The sequence below is a fragment of the Rattus norvegicus genome, chromosome 3 (genome assembly GCF_036323735.1).
Source record: "Rattus norvegicus strain BN/NHsdMcwi chromosome 3, GRCr8, whole genome shotgun sequence".
Lineage (NCBI taxonomy): Eukaryota > Metazoa > Chordata > Mammalia > Rodentia > Muridae > Rattus > Rattus norvegicus.
This window is the reverse complement of record NC_086021.1, coordinates 158,897,674-158,917,978: the sequence shown is the minus strand read 5'-3', so window position 1 is coordinate 158,917,978 and position 20,305 is coordinate 158,897,674. Positions and strand designations below refer to the sequence as shown.

Sequence of the window (20,305 nt, the reverse complement as noted above, 5' to 3'; positions counted from 1 at the left end):
GCTATCTTTTTTCCATTGGATGGTTTTGGCTCCTTTGTCAAAAATCAAGTGACCATAGGTGTGTGGGTTCATTTCTGGGTCTTCAATTCTATTCCATTGGTCTATCTGTCTGTCTCTGTACCAATACCATGCAGTTTTTATCACTATTGCTCTGTAATACTGCTTGAGTTCAGGGATAGTGATTCCCCCTAAAGTCCTTTTATTGTTGAGGATAGCTTTAGCTATCCTGGGTTTTTTGTTATTCCAGATGAATTTGCAAATTGTTCTGTCTAACTCTTTGAAGAATTGGGTTGGTATTTTGATGGGGATTGCATTGAATCTGTAGATTGCTTTTGGTAAAATGGCCATTTTTACCATATTAATCCTGCCAATCCATGAGCATGGGAGATCTTTCCATCTTCTGAGGTCTTCTTCAATTTCTTTCCTCAGTGTCTTGAAGTTCTTATTGTACAGATCTTTTACTTGCTTGGTTAAAGTCACACCGAGGTACTTTATATTATTTGGGTCTATTATGAAGGGTGTCGTTTCCCTAATTTCTTTCTCGGCTTGTTTCTCTTTTGTATAGAGGAAGGCAACTGATTTATTTGAGTTAATTTTATACCCAGCCACTTTGCTGAAGTTGTTTATCAGCTTTAGTAGTTCTCTGGTGGAACTTTTGGGATCACTTAAATATACTATCATGTCATCTGCAAATAGTGATATTTTGACCTCTTCTTTTCCGATCTGTATCCATTTGATCTCCTTTTGTTGTCTGATTGCTCTGGCTAGAACTTCAAGAACTATATTGAATAAGTAGGGAGAGAGTGGGCAGCCTTGTCTAGTCCCTGATTTTAGTGGGATTGCTTCAAGTTTCTCTCCATTTAGTTTAATGTTAGCAACTGGTTTGCTGTATATGGCTTTTACTATGTTTAGGTATGGGCCTTGAATTCCTATTCTTTCCAGGACTTTTATCATGAAGGGGTGTTGAATTTTGTCAAATGCTTTCTCAGCATCTAATGAAATGATCATGTGGTTCTGTTCTTTCAGTTTGTTTATATAATGGATCACGTTGATGGTTTTCCGTATATTAAACCATCCCTGCATGCCTGGGATGAAGCCTACTTGATCATGGTGGATGATTGTTTTGATGTGCTCTTGAATTCGGTTTGCCAGAATTTTATTGAGTATTTTTGCGTCGATATTCATAAGGGAAATTGGTCTGAAGTTCTCTTTCTTTGTTGTGTCTTTGTGTGGTTTAGGTATAAGAGTAATTGTGGCTTCGTAGAAGGAATTCGGTAGGGCTCCATCTGTTTCAATTTTGTGGAATAGTTTGGATAATATTGGTATGAGGTCTTCTATGAAGGTTTGATAGAATTCTGCACTAAACCCGTCTGGACCTGGGCTCTTTTTGGTTGGGAGACCTTTAATGACTGCTTCTATTTCCTTAGGAGTTATGGGGTTGTTTAACTGGTTTATCTGTTCCTGATTTAACTTCGATACCTGGTATCTGTCTAGGAAATTGTCCATTTCCTGAAGATTTTCAAATTTTGTTGAATATAGGTTTTTATAGTAAGATCTGATGATTTTTTGAATTTCCTCCGAATCTGTAGTTATGTCTCCCTTTTCATTTCTGATTTTGTTAATTTGGACACACTCTCTGTGTCCTCTCGTTAGTCTGGCTAAGGGTTTATCTATCTTGTTGATTTTCTCAAAGAACCAACTTTTGGTTCTGTTGATTCTTTCTATGGTCCTTTTTGTTTCTACTTGGTTGATTTCAGCTCTGAGTTTGATTATTTCCTGCCTTCTACTCCTCCTGGGTGTATTTGCTTCTTTTTGTTCTAGAGCTTTTAGGTGTGCTGTCAAGCTGCTGACATATGCTCTTTCCTGTTTCTTTCTGCAGGCACTCAGCGCTATGAGTTTTCCTCTTAGCACAGCTTTCATTGTGTCCCATAAGTTTGAGTATGTTGTATCTTAATTTTCATTAAATTCTAAAAAGTTTTTAATTTCTTTCTTTATTTCTTCCTTGACCAGGTTATCATTGAGTAGAGCATTGTTCAATTTCCACGTATATGTGGGCATTCTTCCCTTATTGTTATTGAAGACCAGTTTTAGGCCGTGGTGGTCCGATAGCACGCATGGGATTATTTCTATCTTTCTGTACCTGTTGAGGCCCGTTTTTTGACCAATTATATGGTCAATTTTGGAGAAAGTACCATGAGGAGCTGAGAAGAAGGTATATCCTTTTGCTTTAGGATAGAATGTTCTATAAATATCCGTTAAGTCCATTTTGCTCATGACTTCTCTTAGTCTGTCTACATCACTGTTTAATTTCTGTTTCCATGATCTGTCCATTGATGAGAGTGGTGTGTTGAAATCTCCCACTATTATTGTGTGAGGTGCAATGTGTGTTTTGAGCTTTAGTAAGGTTTCTTTTACATATGTAGGTGCCCTTGTATTTGGGGCATAGATATTTAGGATTGAGAGTTCATCTTGGTTGATTTTTCCTTTGATGAATATGAAGTGTCCTTCCTTATCTTTTTTGATGACTTTTAGTTGGAAATTGATTTTATTTGATATTAGAATGGCTACTCCAGCTTGCTTCTTCTGACCATTTGCTTGGAAAGTTGTTTTCCAGCCTTTCACTCTGAGGTAGTGTCTGTCTTTGTCTCTGAGGTGTGTTTCCTGTAGGCAGCAGAATGCAGGGTCCTCGTTGCGTATCCAGTTTGTTAATCTATGTCTTTTTATTGGGGAGTTGAGGCCATTGATATTGAGAGATATTAAGGAATAGTGATTATTGCTTCCCGTTATATTCATATTTGATGTGAGGTTATGTTTGTGTGCTTTCATTCTCTTTGTTTTGTTGCCAAGACGATTAGTTTCTTGCTTCTTCTAGGGTATAGCTTGCCTCCTTATGTTGGGCTTTACCATTTATTATCCTTTGTAGTGCTGGATTTGTAGAAAGATATTGTGTAAATTTGGTTTTGTCATGGAATATCTTGGTTTCTCCATCAATGTTAATTGAGAGTTTTGCTGGATACAGTAATCTGGGCTGGCATTTGTGTTCTCTTAGGGTCTGTATAACATCAGTCCAGGATCTTCTGGCCTTCATAGTTTCTGACGAGAAGTCTGGTGTGATTCTGATAGGTCTCCCTTTATATGTTACTTGACCTTTTTCCCTTACTGCTTTTAATATTCTTTCTTTATTTTGTGCGTTTGGTGTTTTGACAATTATGTGACGGGAGGTGTTTCTTTTCTGGTCCAATCTATTTGGAGTTCTGTAGGCTTCCTGTATGTCTATGGGTATCTCTTTTTTTAGGTTAGGGAAGTTTTCTTCTATGATTTTGTTGAAGATATTTACTGGTCCTTTGAGCTGGGAGTCTTCACTCTCTTCTATACCTATTATCCTTAGGTTTGATCTTCTCATTTAGTCCTGGATTTCCTGTATGTTTTGGACCAGTAGCTTTTCCGCTTTACATTATCTTTGACAGTTGAGTCAATGATTTCTATGGAATCTTCTGCTCCTGAGATTCTCTCTTCCATCTCTTGTATTCTGTTGGTGAAGCTTGTATCTACAGCTCCTTGTCTCTTCTTTTGGTTTTCTATATCCAGGGTTGTTTCCATGTGTTCTTTCTTGATTGCTTCTATTTCCATTTTTAATTCCTTCAATTGTTTGATTGTGTTTTCCTGGAATTCTTTCAGGGATTTTTGCGATTCCTCTCTGTAGGCTTTTACTTGTTTATTAATGTTTTCCTGTGCTTCCCTAAGTGTGTTCAGGTCTTTCCTGAAGTCCTCCAGCATCATGATCAAATATGATTTTGAAACTAGATCTTGCTTTTCTGGTGTGTTTGGATATTCCATGTTTGTTTTGGTGGGAGAATTGGGCTCCGATGATGGCATGTAGTCTTGGTTTCTGTTGCTTGGGTTCCTGCGCTTGCCTCTCGCCATCAGATTATCTCTAGTGTTACTTTGTTCTGCTATTTCTGACAGTGGCTAGACTGTCCTATAAGCCTGTGTCAGGAGTGCTGTATACCTGTTTTCCTCTCTTTCAGTCAGTTATGGGGACAGAGTGTTCTGCTTTCGGGCGTGTAGTTTTTCCTCTCTACAGGTCTTCAGCTGTTCCTGTGGGCCTGTGTCTTGAGTTCACCAGGCAGCTTTCTTGCAGCAGAAAATTTGGTCTTACCTGTGGTCCCGAGGCTCAGGTTTGCTCTGGGGTGCTGTCCAGGGGCTCTCTGCAGCGGCAGCAACCAGGAAGACCTGTGCCGCCCCTTCCGGGAGCTTCAGTGCACCAGGGTTCCAGATGGTCTTTGGCTTTTTCCTCTGGCGTCCGAGATGTGTGTGCAGGGAGCAGTCTCTTCTGGTTTCCCAGGCCTGTCTGCCTCTCTGAAGGTTTAGCTCTCCCTCCCACGGGATTTGGGTGCAGAGAACTGTTTATCCGGTCTGTTTCCTTCAGGGTCCGGCGGTGTCTGTGGCAGGGGTCCTGCCGCTCCTGGGCCCTCCCCCACGGGAGCCCAGAGGCCTTATACATTTTCCTCTTGGGCCAGGGATGTGGGCAGGGGTGAGCAGTGTTGGTGGTCTCTTCCGCTCTGCAGCCTCAGGAGTGCCCACCTGACCAGGCGGTTGGGTCTCTCTCTCACCGGGTCTGGGAGCAGAGAGCTGCTGCGGGCCAGGATCCGAGGGTGTGGGACTTCCGGTAAACACAGAACGTGCCCGGTTCTAGAGAAATTCTGCTTCCGTGTGTCCCAAGCTCACCAGGCAGCTTTCTTGCAGCAGAAAATTTGGTCTTACCTGTGGTCCCGAGGCTCAAGTTCGCTCGTGGGGTGCTGCCCAGGGGCTCTCTGCAGCGGCAGCAACCAGGAAGACCTGTGCCGCCCCTTCCGGGAGCTTCAGTGCACCAGGGTTCCAGATGGTCTTTGGCTTTTTCCTCTGGCGTCCGAGATGTGTGTGCAGGGAGCAGTCTCTTCTGGTTTCCCAGGCCTGTCTGCCTCTCTGAAGGTTTAGCTCTCCCTCCCACGGGATTTGGGTGCAGAGAACTGTTTATCCGGTCTGTTTCCTTCAGGGTCCGGCGGTGTCTGTGGCAGGGGTCCTGCCGCTCCTGGGCCCTCCCCCACGGGAGCCCAGAGGCCTTATACAGTTTCCTCTTGGGCCAGGGATGTGGGCAGGGGTGAGCAGTGTTGGTGGTCTCTTCCGCTCTGCAGCCTCAGGAGTGCCCACCTGACCAGGCGGTTGGGTCTCTCTCTCACCGGGTCTGGGAGCAGAGAGCTGCTGCGGGCCGGGATCCGCGGGTCTGTCAATGTTTTCTATGGTATCTTCTGCCCCTGATATTCTCTCTTCTATCTATTGTATTCTGTTGGTGATGATTGTATCTAGACTCCTCATCACTTCCCTAGGTTTTCTATCTCTGGGGTTGTCTCCCTTTGTGATTTCTTTATTGTTTCAATTTCCATTTTTAGATCCTGGATGGTTTTGTTCAATTCCTTCACCTGTTTGGTTGTGTTTTTGTGTAATTCCTTAAGGAATTTTTGTGTTTCCTTTTTAAGGGCTTCTACCTTTTTACCTGTATTGTCCTGTGTTTTTTTTTAAGGGAGTTATATATGTCCTTCTTAAAGTCTTCTAACGTCATCATGAGATGTGATTTTAAATCAGAATCTTGCTTTTCCAGTGTCTTGGGGTATCTTGGGCTGGCTGTGGTGGGAGAACTGGGTTCTGATGATGCCAAGTGGCCTCGCTTTCTGTTGCTTCAGTTCTTGTACTTACCTCTCCACATCTAGTTATTTCTGGTGTTAGCTTGTCTAGCTGTCTCTGACAGTGGCTTGATCCTCCTGTAAGCCTGTGTGTCAGCACTCCTGAGAGACCAGCTCTCTCTTGGCTGGATTTGGGTACAGAGAGCTGTGGTACTGTGTCAGCTCAGGGAACATATGGAAACTGTCAGGATCGTATCCCAGATTGCTCTTAGGTGCCTGTGTCCTGAGGGTTCCAGGCAGTTTCCTTTGAGGAGAAGTGGTGTGTCAGCAATCCTGGGAGCCCAACTCTCTCCTGGTGGGATCTGGGTACAGAGATCTGTGACACAGGGTTGGTCCCAGGTGCAGTCCTCAGAATAAATTTTATTGTCCACTATCACTGCAAAATGCCACCACTATTTCTTGATACATCATCTCATTATACTAGTAGCCCAGGTGACCCAAACCTAGGTAATTCACAGTAAACCACCACATTCATTGTCTGAAGTAGATCTCTGACTTCTTGCTATACCTTGGCTGATTTCTAGTTTTAAATCATCGTCTTCCATCATTTTAGCATCCTGTTTTAGGTTCCTCTATCCAATATTTTCCTCCCTTTGTGGCTTCCATTCCTCCACATATTCTCCTCCCATTTTACCCATCTTGACATAAATGGCCCCCTCTTTCTTAGAAGCAGGCTGGTTTTGTCAAACATAGACTGGCTGGTAGTAATTCTCCATATTTTTCAAGATCCTGAGTATTATGGTGACAGGTTTACACATTCTGCATTTTTAGACCTATCCCTAATGCTCCTGTGCCTAGCCATGTGGGTGTGTGGAGAAGGCATTCATGGATCCCAACCCTTATTGTACACACAGGTTTTGACAAGCATTAATTGTGACTGGCATTTTTCTGTGCCTTATTTTTTTTGTTTTGTTTGTTTCTTTTTACACATCTGTTAGTTTGAGTGCTTTAAAGAGTTGATGGCTTTAAGGTCTTCCTAGAACCTCAGACTTTTGACACTAGGGTAATTTCTTCCATGTTCTGGCTCATTCCCAGTTTATGGGCCTTTCTCTGGAACAAATGGCAGGGGCCTGAATACATAATCCACCAGTAAGTAAAGAAAGGCTGACACTTTACTCATGGCTACTCCCAGCACTCTGGTTCAGAGGGTGCAGTCTAAACTAAATGGAGAGAAACTTGAAGCAATCCCACTAAAATCAGGGACTAGACAAGGCTGCCCACTCTCTCACTACATATTCAATATACTACTCGAAGTTCTAGCCAGAGCAATCAGACAGTGAAAGGAGGTCAAATGGATACAAATTGGAAGGGAAGAAATCAAAATATCACTATTTACAGATGATATGATTGTGTACTTAAGCAACCCCAAAAGTTCCCCCAGAGAACTACTTAACCTGATAAACAATTTCAGCAAAGTGTCGGGGTATAAAATTAACTCAAACAAATCAGTTGCCTTCCTCTACTCAAAGGATAAACAGGTTGAGAAAGAAATTAAGGAAACGACACCCTTCACAACAGTCCCAGATAATAGAAAATATCTTGGTTTGACTTTAACCAAGTAAGTGAAAGATCTGCATGACAAGAACTTCAAATCTCTGAAGAAAGAAATTGAGGAAGATCTCAGAAGATGGAAAGATCCTCCATGCTCATGGATTGGCAGAATTAATACACTAAAGATGGCCATTTGCCAAAGGCTATCTACAGATTCAATGCAATCCCCATCAAAATTCCTACTCAATTCTTTATAGAGATAGAAAGCGCAGTTTGCAAATTCATTTGGAATAACAAAAAACCCAGGATAGTGAAGACTATACTCAACAATAAAAGAACTTCTGGGAGAATCACCATCCCTGACTTTAAGCAGTATTACAGAGAAATAGTCATAAATCTGTATGGTATTGGTACAGAGACAGGTAGGTAGATAAATGGAACAGAATTGAAGACCCAGAAATGAACACACACACTTGATCTTTGACAAAGGAACTAAAACCATCCAATGGAAGAAAGATAGCATTTTCAACAAATGGTGCTGGTTCAACTGGAAGTCAACATATAGAAGAATGCAAATCAATCCATTCTTATCACCATGTACAAAACTTAAGTACAAGTAGATCAAGGACCTCCACATCAAACCAGATACACTCAAACTAATAGAAGAAATAGTGGGGAAGAGTCTTGAACACATGGACACTGGGGAAATTTTCCTGAACAAAACACCAATGGCTCATGCTCTAAGATCAAGCATCAACAAATGGGACTTCACAAAACTGCAAAGCTTTTGTAAAGCAAAAGACACTGTCATTAGGACAAAATGGCAGCCAAAAGATTGGGAAAAGATCTTTACCAATCCTATATCTGATGGAGGGCTAATATCCAAAATATACAAAGAATTCAAGAAGTTAGATTCCAGAGAGCCAAATCACCTTATTAAAAATTGAGTACAGAGCTAAACAAAACATTCTCAGCTGAGGATTATCAAATGACCAAAAGGCACCTAAAGAAATGTTCAACATTCTTTGTCATCAGGGAAATGCAAATCAAAACAACAGTGAGATTCTACCTCACAGAAGTCAGAATGGCTAAGATAAAAACTCAGGTGACAGCAGATGCTGGTGAGGATGTGGAGAAAGAGGAACACTCCTCTATTGGTGGTGGAATTGCAAACTGGTAGAACCGTTCTGGAAATCAATCTGGAGGTTCCTCAGAACATTGGACATTCCACTGTCTGAGGACCCAGCTATACCTCTCTTGGGCATATACCCAAAAGATGCTCTAACATACAACAAAGACACATGGTCCACTATGTTCACAGTAGCCTTATTTATAATAGCCAGAAGGTGGAAAGAACCCAGATACACATCAAGAGAAGAATGGATACAAAAAAATGTGGTACATCTACACAATGGAGTACTACTCAGCTATCAAAACCAATTACTTCATAAATTAATAGGCAAATGGAATGAACTAGAAAATATCATCCTGAGTGAGGTTACTCAATCACAGAAAAACACACTTGGTATGAACTCATTGATAAGTGGATATTAGCCAAAAAGCTCAAATTACCCAAGATGCAATCCACAGACCACAGGAAGGTCAAGAAGAAGGATGACCAAAATGTAGATGCTCCCCCTCCTCCTTAAAAGGGGGAAATATCCATAGGAGGGGGTATGGAAGCAAAGTTTATAGCAGTGACTCAAGGAATGGCCATTCAGGGCCTGACACACGTGTCCCATATATATACAGCCATCAAAATTAGATAAGATTGATGAAACAAAAAAAATGCTTGCTGAAATGGACTGGATATAGGTATCTCCTGAGAGACACATCCAGAGCATGTCCAATACAGAGGTCAATGCTAGCAGCAAACCACTGAACTGAGAATAGGACCCCCTTGGGCGGAATTAGAGGAAGTATTGAAAGAGTTGATAGAGTTTGCAACCCCATACAAACAACAATGCCAACCAACCAGAGCTTCCAGGGACTAAACCACTACAGAAAGACTGTACATGGACTGACCCAGGGCTCCAACTGCATATGTAGCAGAGAATAACCTTGTTGAGTCACTAGTGGAAGGGGAAGCCCTTGGTCTTGCCGAAGTTGGACCCCAGTGCAGGGGGATATGGGGGGCAATAAGGGAGAAGTATAGGGGTAATACCCACATTGGGGAGGGAGAGGGAAGGGAATGGGGGCTTATGGACAGGAAACCAGGAAGGGGAATAACCTTTGAAATGAACCTAAAGAAATATATCTAATTAAAAATTAAAAAAGAGTGCAATCTAGGGTTTGTGGGGTACAATGTTGATTTGCAAGAAGACAGCATTATAAGGGTCTTGGGGGGAACGAAATATGTTCATGTAGGGAAACTAAGATGTTCATGTGATTTACAAATAATTATATGCACTAGACATAAGTTCCAGGCAGGAAAAATCAAAAGCTGCAGGCAGAAAGAAGTGGGCCACTGATGGGAGGGGGATATATAATAGAATGAACTATAATTTTATTTGAACAGAAAAAAGTCCCCATTGTGACATGGGAGGGACTGCAGTGGAAGTGGGACATCTGTTTCCTCCCCTCATATCATTTATATGTTCTAGATGGCCTCTGTTCCTGCTGCACATGCACCTGGGTACTGAGTTTTCCATAAAAGGAAGTTTTGCATCCTCGATACTACTACTGCCATCACTGGATCATTGGTGTGGCCCCCTGACTCAAGGCCTGACCTACAGTCATCTCATAGCTGGTGTCCAGGATTCCAGACATGTTTTAGGGGGCAGTGTGTGGGCTACCAGAGTACTGGGCCTAAAACAGTCAAAATGTGATAGTACCTGATAGATACTGCTCTGCCTGGGGCACAGCCCAAGATCCAGCACCCAGCATGGTATCTTCTATGATGTGATTTTGGGAATAAGCCTTGGACATATTTCCCAACACAGAAGTACAATGTGGTGGTTCCTGGCTATGTTTTCTTCTTGGGGAGTGCCATTTGGTACACCCCTAAGTGTTGGTGGCCTGATGTCAACTCTGCAGTCCCAACCCTGGGTATTACTTTTGCCTTGAGGCACAGTGTGTGCTGCTTGGGAATTTTGATGGGATCCTGTGAGGGCTAGTATTTTTCCACTAGTCTCAGACAGCCTCTCCTATCCAGGAGGGAGAGCAGCAATCATGTCTCCATCAGTTCCTGAGGTCACCAGTAGCCCTGTCTTCACAGCAGGGCTGTCTTAACATTATCTAAAGGAATGCATTTCAAGGACCCCGACAGTGCCCTCCTGTGTAGTGACCTAAGGCTCACCAATGCCCCCATATGCCCAATCTCTATTGCTGTGACCTGCCCTTTATGAAATGTTTAGATTTGTACTTTATGGATTGTTCAGGGTTCGCCTGTCTTCTAAAGGTATACAGTGCTTTTCGCACAATGCCCAATTTTACATATTAATTCTGCCAACCCAGGAGCTTGGGAGACCTTTCCATCTTCTGTGATCTTCTTCAGTTTCTTTCTTCAAAGAATTGAAGTTCTTGTCATACAGATCTTTCACTTGCTTGGTTTGAGTCACACCAAGGTATTTTATATTATTTGTGACTATTGTAAAGGGTGTTGTTTCCCTAAATTCCATCTCAGCCTGTTTATGTACCTACTGTTTTTACCTCACAGAATGGAGGTAGGGACTGATAACAACTGCATACAACTTGAAGACTACAATCTGAGCACGATATTTTAAGTTTTATTAATTTAAACTGAAAACAAATAAATCCCTAAGAAATGTGCAAACTTCTGGAAATGAAAAAAAAACCCAATAATTAATGTGTCAAGAAGACACAAAAGAAACGTTTTTAAAATATTAAACAATAGCCCTGTACAAGGCTTAAGTACAAGTGGATCAAGGACCTCCACATGAAATCAGATACACTCAAACTAATAGAAGAAAAAGTGGGGAAGAGCCTGGAGCACATGGGCACTGGGGAAAATTTCCTGAACAAAACACGAATGGCTTATGCTCTAAGATCAAGAATTGACAAATGGGACCTCATAAAATTGCAAAGCTTCTGTCAGGCAAAGGACACTGTCATTATGACAAAAATGGCAACCAACAGATTGGAAAAATATCTTTACCAATCCTATATCTGATAGAGGGCTAATATCTAATATTTACAAAGAACTCGAGAGGTTAGAATCCAGAGAGTCAAATAATCCTATTAAAAAAATGGGTGCAGAGCTAAACAAAGAATTCTAAGCTGAGAAATATCAAATGGCTGAGAAGTACCTAAAGAAATGTTCAAAATCCTTAGTCATCAGGGAAATGTAAATCAAAACAACCCAGAGATTCCACCTCACACCAGTCAGAATGGCTAAGACCAAAAACTCAGATGATAATAGATGCTGGCAAGGATGTGGAGAAAGAGAAACACTTGTCCATTGATGGTGGGATTGAAAGCTGGTACAACCACTCTGGAAATCAATCTGGAGATTCTTCAGAAAATTGGACATAGTACTACCTGAGGACCCAGCTATAACACTCCTGTGCATATACCCAAATGATGCTCCAACATACAACAAAAACATACTCCATTATGTTCTATTTTTCATAATAGCCAGAAGCTGGAAAGAACCCAGATACCCTTCAACAGAGGTAAGGATAGAGCAAAAGTCATATATCTACACAATGGAGTACTACTCAGCTATCAGAAACAATGACTTTATGAAATTCACAGGCCAATGGATGGAACTAGAAAATGTCAACCTGACTGATGTAATCCAATCACAGGAAAACACACATGGTATGAACTCACTGATAATTGAACATCCCAATATACAACCCACAGACAACATGAAGCACAAGAAGGATGACCAATGTGTAGACACTTCAGTCCTTCATAGAAGGGAGAATAAAAATATTCATAGAAGGAGATATGCAGAATAAATTTGGAGTAGAGACTGAAGGAATGATCATCCAGAGACTGCCCTACCTGGGGATGCAGCCCATACATATACAGCCACAAACTTAGACAATATTGATGAAGCCAAGAAGTGTGTGCTGACAGGAGCCTGATATAGCTGTCTCCTGAAATGCTCAGCCAGAGCAGAATAAATACAGAAGCAATTGCTAGTGGCAAACCATTGAATTGAGAATGGGGTCCACATTGGAGGAGTTAGAGAAAGGTTTGAAGGAGCTGAAGGGGTTTGCAACCGCATAAGAACAACAATACCAACCAGGGTTAAACCACTCCTCAACGAGTACACATGGACAGACCCATGGCTCCAGCTACATATGTAGCCGAGGATGGCCTTGTTGGGCACCAATAGGAGAACAAGCCCTTGGTCCTGCTAAGGCTGGACCCCCCAAGCATAGGGGAATGTCAGGGGGAAGCAGGAAGGGAGTGGTTTGGAAGGGTGAACACCCTCATAGAAAGGGGGATGCATGATGGCATAGGGGGCTTCTGAACGGGAAACCAGGGTATGGAATAACATCTGAAATGTAAATAAAATTTCAATAAAAAAAAGAAAAGGAAAAAAACATGTAACAAAATTAAAATGCTTAACTATTTCCTCCTTATTCCAAGTAATAAATGAATGTGTCTTCACATTTATATATATATATATATATATATATATATATATATATATATATATGTCAAATTCATGGCTATGTTAGGTTTTCTTGGAAATAACTTATCTTTGGTAGTTCCTACATGAGAAGAGTGCACTTAGACAAGGTGCATTGCCTTTACTGTATCCAACAGCAACAGGATAATTTCTTTTTCACCCAATAGAAACAGTGAGAGCTGTCTCCTTCACTTACTTCTGTCCTGAGATGGTCCACAGCTTTGACCTGTCCTTCTTATCATATAGAGTCAGCAAGCATATGAAGCAGGTTACCCAGGTTTTTAGAACTTGCTTACTGAAGAATATTACCCCATCTTAATATCCAGAATAGTTTCCACAGAGTGCTTCCCTATATTCCCCTCTTTGTATGTATGTGCATAAGTTTCCGTCTGAGTGTCTGACTCAGTTGGCTTGAATAAAAATGACCCCCACCCCCCCATAAGCAATGGCACTCCTAGCAGATGTGACTTTTTGAAGTAACTGTGGTGTCAATTAAGGAATATTGAGGGTGTACTTTGAGATCCCCAAACCTCAAACCAGATATAGTGGCTTATTGTCACTTTCTTGCTGTCTGCAGATACAGATATAGAACTCTCGGCTACCACTGCAGCACTCTGTCTGTCTGTATGCCACCATGCTTCCCTCCATTGTGATAATGGACTAAAGTACTGAAGGGTAAGCCAGCCCCAATTAAATGTTTTCTCTTGTAAGAGTTGCTATGATCATGATGTCTGGTCACAGAAAAAAAAATCTAACTAACTCAGTGATAGAACTTCTATAACAAAATGGGGCAAACATTGTCTTTAAATAAAAATGAATTATGCCTCAGACTGGCATCCAAGACTTTAAGAACTGTCTTTTTCATAGCAGATTCCACAGGAGGCTCATGGAGACTGCTTGTCAAACCTAATCAGGTCTTGTCAAGTACTAGTTGTTTGCCTTGCAGAGTCAGTATTTGAAAATCTGCCTGTCTTCAAATCCCCTTTTTCTACCATTCTCTTCCCTTTTCCCTGCCTCTTCAACTTTGTCCATGAACATTATTGTTTAGGGTCTGCACTAACATGAACTCAACTTGATTCAATCTTAAAGGCCTTATTATTGGTTAGACTCTGGAATATCCCTGCCAGATTCTTGTTTGAATCCTTGAGTAATCTCGTCTCTAGCTAATATTACATTTTTATTCATTCTTCTGTCACATAATATATTCTAACTGTAGTTTCCTCTCCCTCATTTCCTCCCAGTCCTGCTCAATTCCACAGCCCACTGCAGATCCCTTCAAAAAAACTGCAGCCCTATCCCCCAGGAATATCAACCAAATAATGCATATCAAGTTGCGATTAGTCTAGGCACCTTCCCTCATATTAAGTCTAGGCAAGGCAGCACAGTTAGAGGAAAAGGTCTCAGACACAGGTAAAAGAGCCAAATGCAGCCTGTGCTCCCACTGTTAGGGGTCCCTCAAGAAGACCAAGCAGCACAACCATAACATATGTGCCCAGTGCCTAGGTCAGCCTCGTACAGGTTCCCTGATTGATTGGCAGTCAAGTCTCTGTGAGGTCCTATGACCTCAGGATTTTTATTCTGTGGATTTTCTTTTCGTGTTCATGACCACTCTGGAGAAGTACAAATTAGAAAGCGAGTTCCTATAGTCGTTTCCCAGCCTGATTTTTGATGGTCCTGGGAGTGTTGTCTGATCAGCCATTTCAGGTTCCAGAGGGCAAATTTCTGATGAGAATGATGAATCCAGCATTGCATTCCATCAGTTTTCACAGCCACCAGGATGAACAGAATCATGAAGAGGGGTCATTTTCACAGTGTGCCCAGGGCACTTTTTTTGAAATAGCATTTCAGTCTGTAAAGTGGGACAATGGATGTCAGATTGCTCTTCTGTATCTGTTTCCTGCTGACATTAGGACATGTCAACGGACCCAGGAAGCCTGAGATGCTAGGCAAAGACTGGGGGATGGGGGATTTATCAGAAGCTGATACTGATGAAAGAGGAGCAGTCGCAGCGGCTGGACTGGTTAACATCAGGTTTCAGCAATTCCCGAGTCAGCCGCCCCACAGGTGATCCCAGGATGGATTCTGTCAGCCAGGTGAGAATGTGCTGAGATGAATTTAGGCTTAGGGACCTGTGGCTGTACCAAGGTGAAGACATAAAGGAGGTCCTCAGAAGAAATCTCAAAGGGGTTGGAGAGCTGAACACCCAGAAGTGCGGACCATCGTGAGACCGCAGGACAGACTGCCACTTCTGCGCACCTTTGCCCACATCCCTGACCCAAGAGGAAACTGCACAGTGCCTCTGGACACAGGAATCTAGGAACAGTCAGAGGCAGGTAGCTGCGGTTCTGGTCCCCGCCCAGAACGGAACTGAACCGAACCGGTCAAACAGCTCAAAGGCAAGAGCTGTTAAACAAGGTCTTCCTTACAGTTTATCTGAGGCTTTAACTCTGCCCCATTCAAACTGTGCTTTTAAATCTTCAGCAGGCACTTGTAACAACACAGGTCTGTGCAGGTATGTATGCAAATTTCTCTGCTTTACTATTTTCCTGAGAAATCTTTTTAAGCATATGAACAATTAAAAACAAACAAACAAACAAACAAACAAACAAAAACAATAGTATTAGAACCAGTAAATTCTAGAAAATAAGCGTGTAAGGCTGGCACAAGAGAGATCCATCTTGTGGGACTCCGCCTATTAAGTTTGAACAATCCCTCTCCTCTCAAATATCTTCTACAGCTCCTTCTGAAAGCTCTCCAGGTACTCCTTGACATTATCATAACCGTAGAACTTGGCCAGATGAATGAGAATCCCAGTGGCACAGCAGCTATGTCACCTCCCGCAGTAACAGCAAATGGAGATCCCAAGGCAGGGAGGACATCTCCCCTTAGACCCAGCAATGCTGTCCACACATCCTCCCCAGAGTGATTCCGCAGGCACAGCCCACAGAACTGTCTTCATATCGCCACAACTCTGGTTCCAGATCGTCTTGGAATTGAAGGTCTTCTGCCAGCACTGATGGCACCTGTTACCAAGCACTTTATCATAGACTTTATCTTGCACAGTTACGGCAACATTTTCCAAGTCTTCCTCAGTGATGTCTTTCACTGAGCAGAAAGAAGATACCCGGTGCCTTCTATGCTTCTGGTATTTCCCCCCAGTGATTGCCTTTCTTCTTCTTCTGAAGCTGTAAAGCTCTTTGATAAGCTTGGTGGCCAAGGTGAAGTTTCCCAGAGCAAAGTTTTCTGGAGGTTGTGCTCTGGTTCGGTTCATGGGCAGTGTGATTTGTCCATCTGTGAAGGCCTGTTGCAGTGCTGTCCTCCTAGAAGCTGAGGGTAGTGTCCTCACAGGGAAAAATTCTGGCACCGAATTCAATTCTGCAAACAACTGATCGAGCATGGCCTTGTTCACGTCGATGTTCATGACCCTTTTCAGCAGAGCATCTGAGTTCTTCTGGATCTCAGCCCTGGACTCATCCTCAGCATCAGAAGCAGGGTCTTCCTTTTCCTTGTGCTGTCTGGAGCTCTTCTCTCTTCTCAGATGGGTCTTACTGTCCAGCAAGCATGAGCTATTTTTATCTGGTGTTTTTGCCGATTTTTTGGTGGAGAATTGAAAGGCTACCTCAAGACCAAAACTGCTTCTCTTAGACCTGGCTCTTCAAGGTACAGCCTCCTCTTCATCCTCCTCCTCCCTGTCACTCACCATGGGATATGCTTTGTCACAGTCGCTCTGCTCTGACTCAATGAGCTCTGGGTTACTGCTTATGTTCAGCTCACTCTCCGTAAATCCTTCAAAAATCTTTATTTTCTGAGCCCGTGTCCTCTTTGAAAATCCTAAATTCTTCTGTGAAGTATTTGGAATGCAAACACACATTCTGTTTCTCCAACTCCAGGGAGTCCAAACTACCAAAGCTCTCTGACAGGTTTTCCATGGGAACATCATCCTGGAAACACACAAATTCTTCATCATCACTGGGGGCATTGAAGATGTCAGCTACTTCTCTGGGGATCTGGGAGCTCATGGCCCAGCTCCAGCTTCTCTGCTGGGCTCACTTCCCTGCACCCTGCACTCGGGCACCGGGGCTGGTGAGGCCCTAGCACAGCCCACAGAGTTTGCCATGGAGAAGCACACTGAGTACATACAGGGTGTTGGCATGCCTGCGACATCCCAAGGCCTCAGGCCATGCACCTATGCCCTGGTTTTTCCACCCACGGTCAGAGCCTCTTAAGCTTCTTCTTTAACTCATTTATTTTGTCTGTTTGTTTTATTCTACTAGTATGTTTTACTTTTGTCTTATTTTTTATTATTTATTGTTAATTATTTTTTTTGACGTTTACATTTTATTTACATCGGTAGCACTAAAATACATTCCTCCTTGAGGGTCACATTTCCACAACACACATTAATACCAATCCACACTCCATAAGTGCCCACACCACCTCCCACCAAAACCAAGCAAACACAGCAAACCCTTCATGGTTACTTCTTCAAAACCCAGGTAACCCTGTTCCAGCTCCTAGCTACAGCAGTGCCCATAACTCACAGAACTTCCCCTTTCCACACTGCTGGGCCCATCTCAAGCTCACCAACACCCTTTACAAAATCCTCACTGCCAAGGGGACAAAGTTCAAGCAACAGACCTTCATGGCCAAAAGGAAGGAACACAGCCCCAAAGAGGCACGTGCAGCCCAGACGTGAGATGGCATCAGAACTACCTGGTGCTTAATGCAAACCACAGGTTAGGTGACAGCGTGGCATGGGTTGTGACCCGATGAAGCTTGTGAAGGGGCCATTATCTGCAATTTAAAGAACTGAGGTCAAGCTTCCTGCTTCAGAGCTGATTATCTTGCACACGCCTCTGTGTGCTTGTGTGCTTGTGTGCTTGTGTGCTTGTGTGCTTGTGTAAATAGCCAGTAGCACACTGACCTAGCATTACTAGAAATGCTATTGCTAAGCAAAACCTTTTGACTGAACAAGGACAAATATTTCTCCAAGACTGAGATTTTCCAAAAATTAAACTATATTTGGTGTCAATTTTTGACTACCTGGAGAAGATTAAAAGTTGAACAATAAGTAAGGAAAGACTCTACATCCTGATGGCCTGTATGTTGCCAGAGTACCCTGAATCAAAAGCATCTCATGGCTCAAGGCACAGCTTACTTTATCATAAGTTCCGCTGTACTTAAAACTGCGCACTGTATCGCCGCCAGGAGGCAGTCTATCAAGAACACGAACCCAGCTCCCTACTGGACCCTATGGACTCCTACGACTACAAATACCCCAGAGCTCAAAGCAGGGCTTGCCCTGCTGAAAACAATGAGGCAGACCCTTAAGACTCGAGGAAAACGCTATGGATTTGGTGTTGGGGGAAAAGCAGAGTTACAAGGCTGAGGCTATGTCACAAGCTTATACAGGCCACCCAGGATTGTCGCCTCGGTCTCCAACGCCCCTAATCCTATAGATCCGTGGGCACATGTCCATAATCCTGCTAAGTGAAGTGACCCTGGGCAGCACTTAAAGGAAAGGATGCAGCTGCCATGCGTGTGAGCAACACACACACACACACACACACACACACACACACACACACACACACACACACGAGAGCGGCTGCTGTGACTGCTGCCAAGTCCAGTTTAGTGGTTCCCTTTGGTCGACTTCTTCTTCGAGTCCTCTTTCTGTTTCTGCTTCTTCCTCTTGCCACCTTCTTTGAGCCCTGCTGAGGTCATAGGAGCATCACAGTTGCCAGGAACCTGCTGCCTGTCCTGCTCTCCATCTTTCCAGTTGCTTTTAGACACAAGTTTGGCCTTTGGGGCAGGCCTATTGTTGGGGTGGCTCTGTGGGCGGGTGCTGACAGAAGGGGCTGGAGTCTGGGCTGGAGCTTGGGCAGGAGCTGGGGTCGGGGGTCGGGCCTGAGAGGGGACCGGGGCTGGTGCTGGGACCGGGCCAGGGGCCAGAGCTGGTGTGGGTTAGCCTCTCTGCCTGCATTCTTCTGCGAGGGCATTCTTGTCGGCCACAGCATTTATCGTCAGGGACTTTAACTGTCTGTCTTCTTCAACTCCTACTCTTTTCTGACCGTTCTCCACAATTCTCTTTGTAGTGATTTTTTTTTCCATTAACTATTTTAGTTGAAGTTGATATTGATTTGAAGTTACCCATTCCACTTCCACCAAATGACGCTGAAGAAAATGAAGTGAGACCCCCATGATCTAGTGGCCCGAATGGAGTAAAGCCTGTATCAAAAGCAGGAAATCCACTTCCAAAAGAAGGAAATCCACCGAAGGCAGAGAAAAAGGAGCCAGCACCTTGGCTTCTACTTCCTTGGGGACCCCTTCGGTTTCCAAAAATGTCATCAAATGGGTCTTCAAAGAAGTCAAATGAAAATGGGTCCCTTCCACCAAAAAATTCCCTGAAGACATCAACTGGGTTCCGGAATGGGAAGCCAAACTCAAATGGGCTGTCAAAATGACTTTCACCTCCTCCTCCACCGCCATTTAATCCTTCTTTGTCACATTTGTCATAGATGTCCCGCTTTTTAGCATCCGATAACACTTCTATGCCTCAGCTACTTGTTTGAATTTCTGCTCCTTCTTTATTTTCAGGATTTTTGTCTGGGTGCCATTTGAGTGCCTGTTTTCGATACGCCTTTTTAATGTCCTCAGGCGAGGCATGTCTCTGGACGGCCAGCACTTCATAGTAATCCACCATGTTTTAACAGACTGTTGGAACAAATCCCAGGACGCAGCAGTCAGCAAGGCAGGAAGTCAGGCCGCTGGTCTCCTAGCGCCTTTGGCACAGCTGCACTGGTGGCGGTGGGGTCTTCCATTGTTAATTATTTTTATTATTATTTTTTTCTGATGATATAAAGAAAGGGTATGGACGTGGAGGGGTGGGGGCTTAGGAGGATCTGGGGTGAGTTGCAGGATGTTGAACCACAATCAAAACACAACGTATAAAATAATCTATTTTTGGATAAACAGTTCTCTGCACCCAAATCCCGTGGGAGGGAGAGCTAAACCTTCAGAGAGGCAGACAAGCCTGGGAAACCAGAAGTGACTGCTCCCTGCACACACATCTCGGACGCCAGAGGAAAAAGCCAAAGACCATCTGGAACCCTGGTGCACTGAAGTTCCCGGAAGGGGCGGCACAGGTCTTCCTGGTTGCTGCCGCTGCAGAGAGCCCGTGGGCAGCACCCCACGAGCGAACCTGAGCCTCGGGACCACAGGTAAGACCAAATTTTCTGCTGCAAGAAAGCTGCCTGGTGAACTCAAGACACAGGCCCACAGGAACAGCTGAAGACCTGTAGAGAGGAAAAACTACACGCCAGAAAGCAGAACACTCTGTCCCCATAACTGACTGAAAGAGAGGAAAACAGGTCTACAGCACTCCTGTCACACAGGCTTATAGGACAGTCTAGCCACTGTCAGAAATAGCAGAACAAAGTAACACTAGAGATAATCTGATGGCGAGAGGCAAGCGCAGGAACCC

General features: G+C 43.5%; 2 pseudogenes; both read right to left on the bottom strand.

The window, feature by feature from the left end:
- Positions 1 to 15,550: 15,550 nt before the first annotated feature.
- On the bottom strand, positions 15,551 to 16,780 carry LOC134486173 (cell division cycle-associated 7-like protein; annotated as a pseudogene).
- A 1,658-nt stretch (positions 16,781 to 18,438) lies between these two features.
- Dnajb6-ps9 (DnaJ heat shock protein family (Hsp40) member B6, pseudogene 9) lies at positions 18,439 to 19,546 on the bottom strand (annotated as a pseudogene).
- Between the last annotated feature and the right edge of the window lie 759 nt (positions 19,547 to 20,305).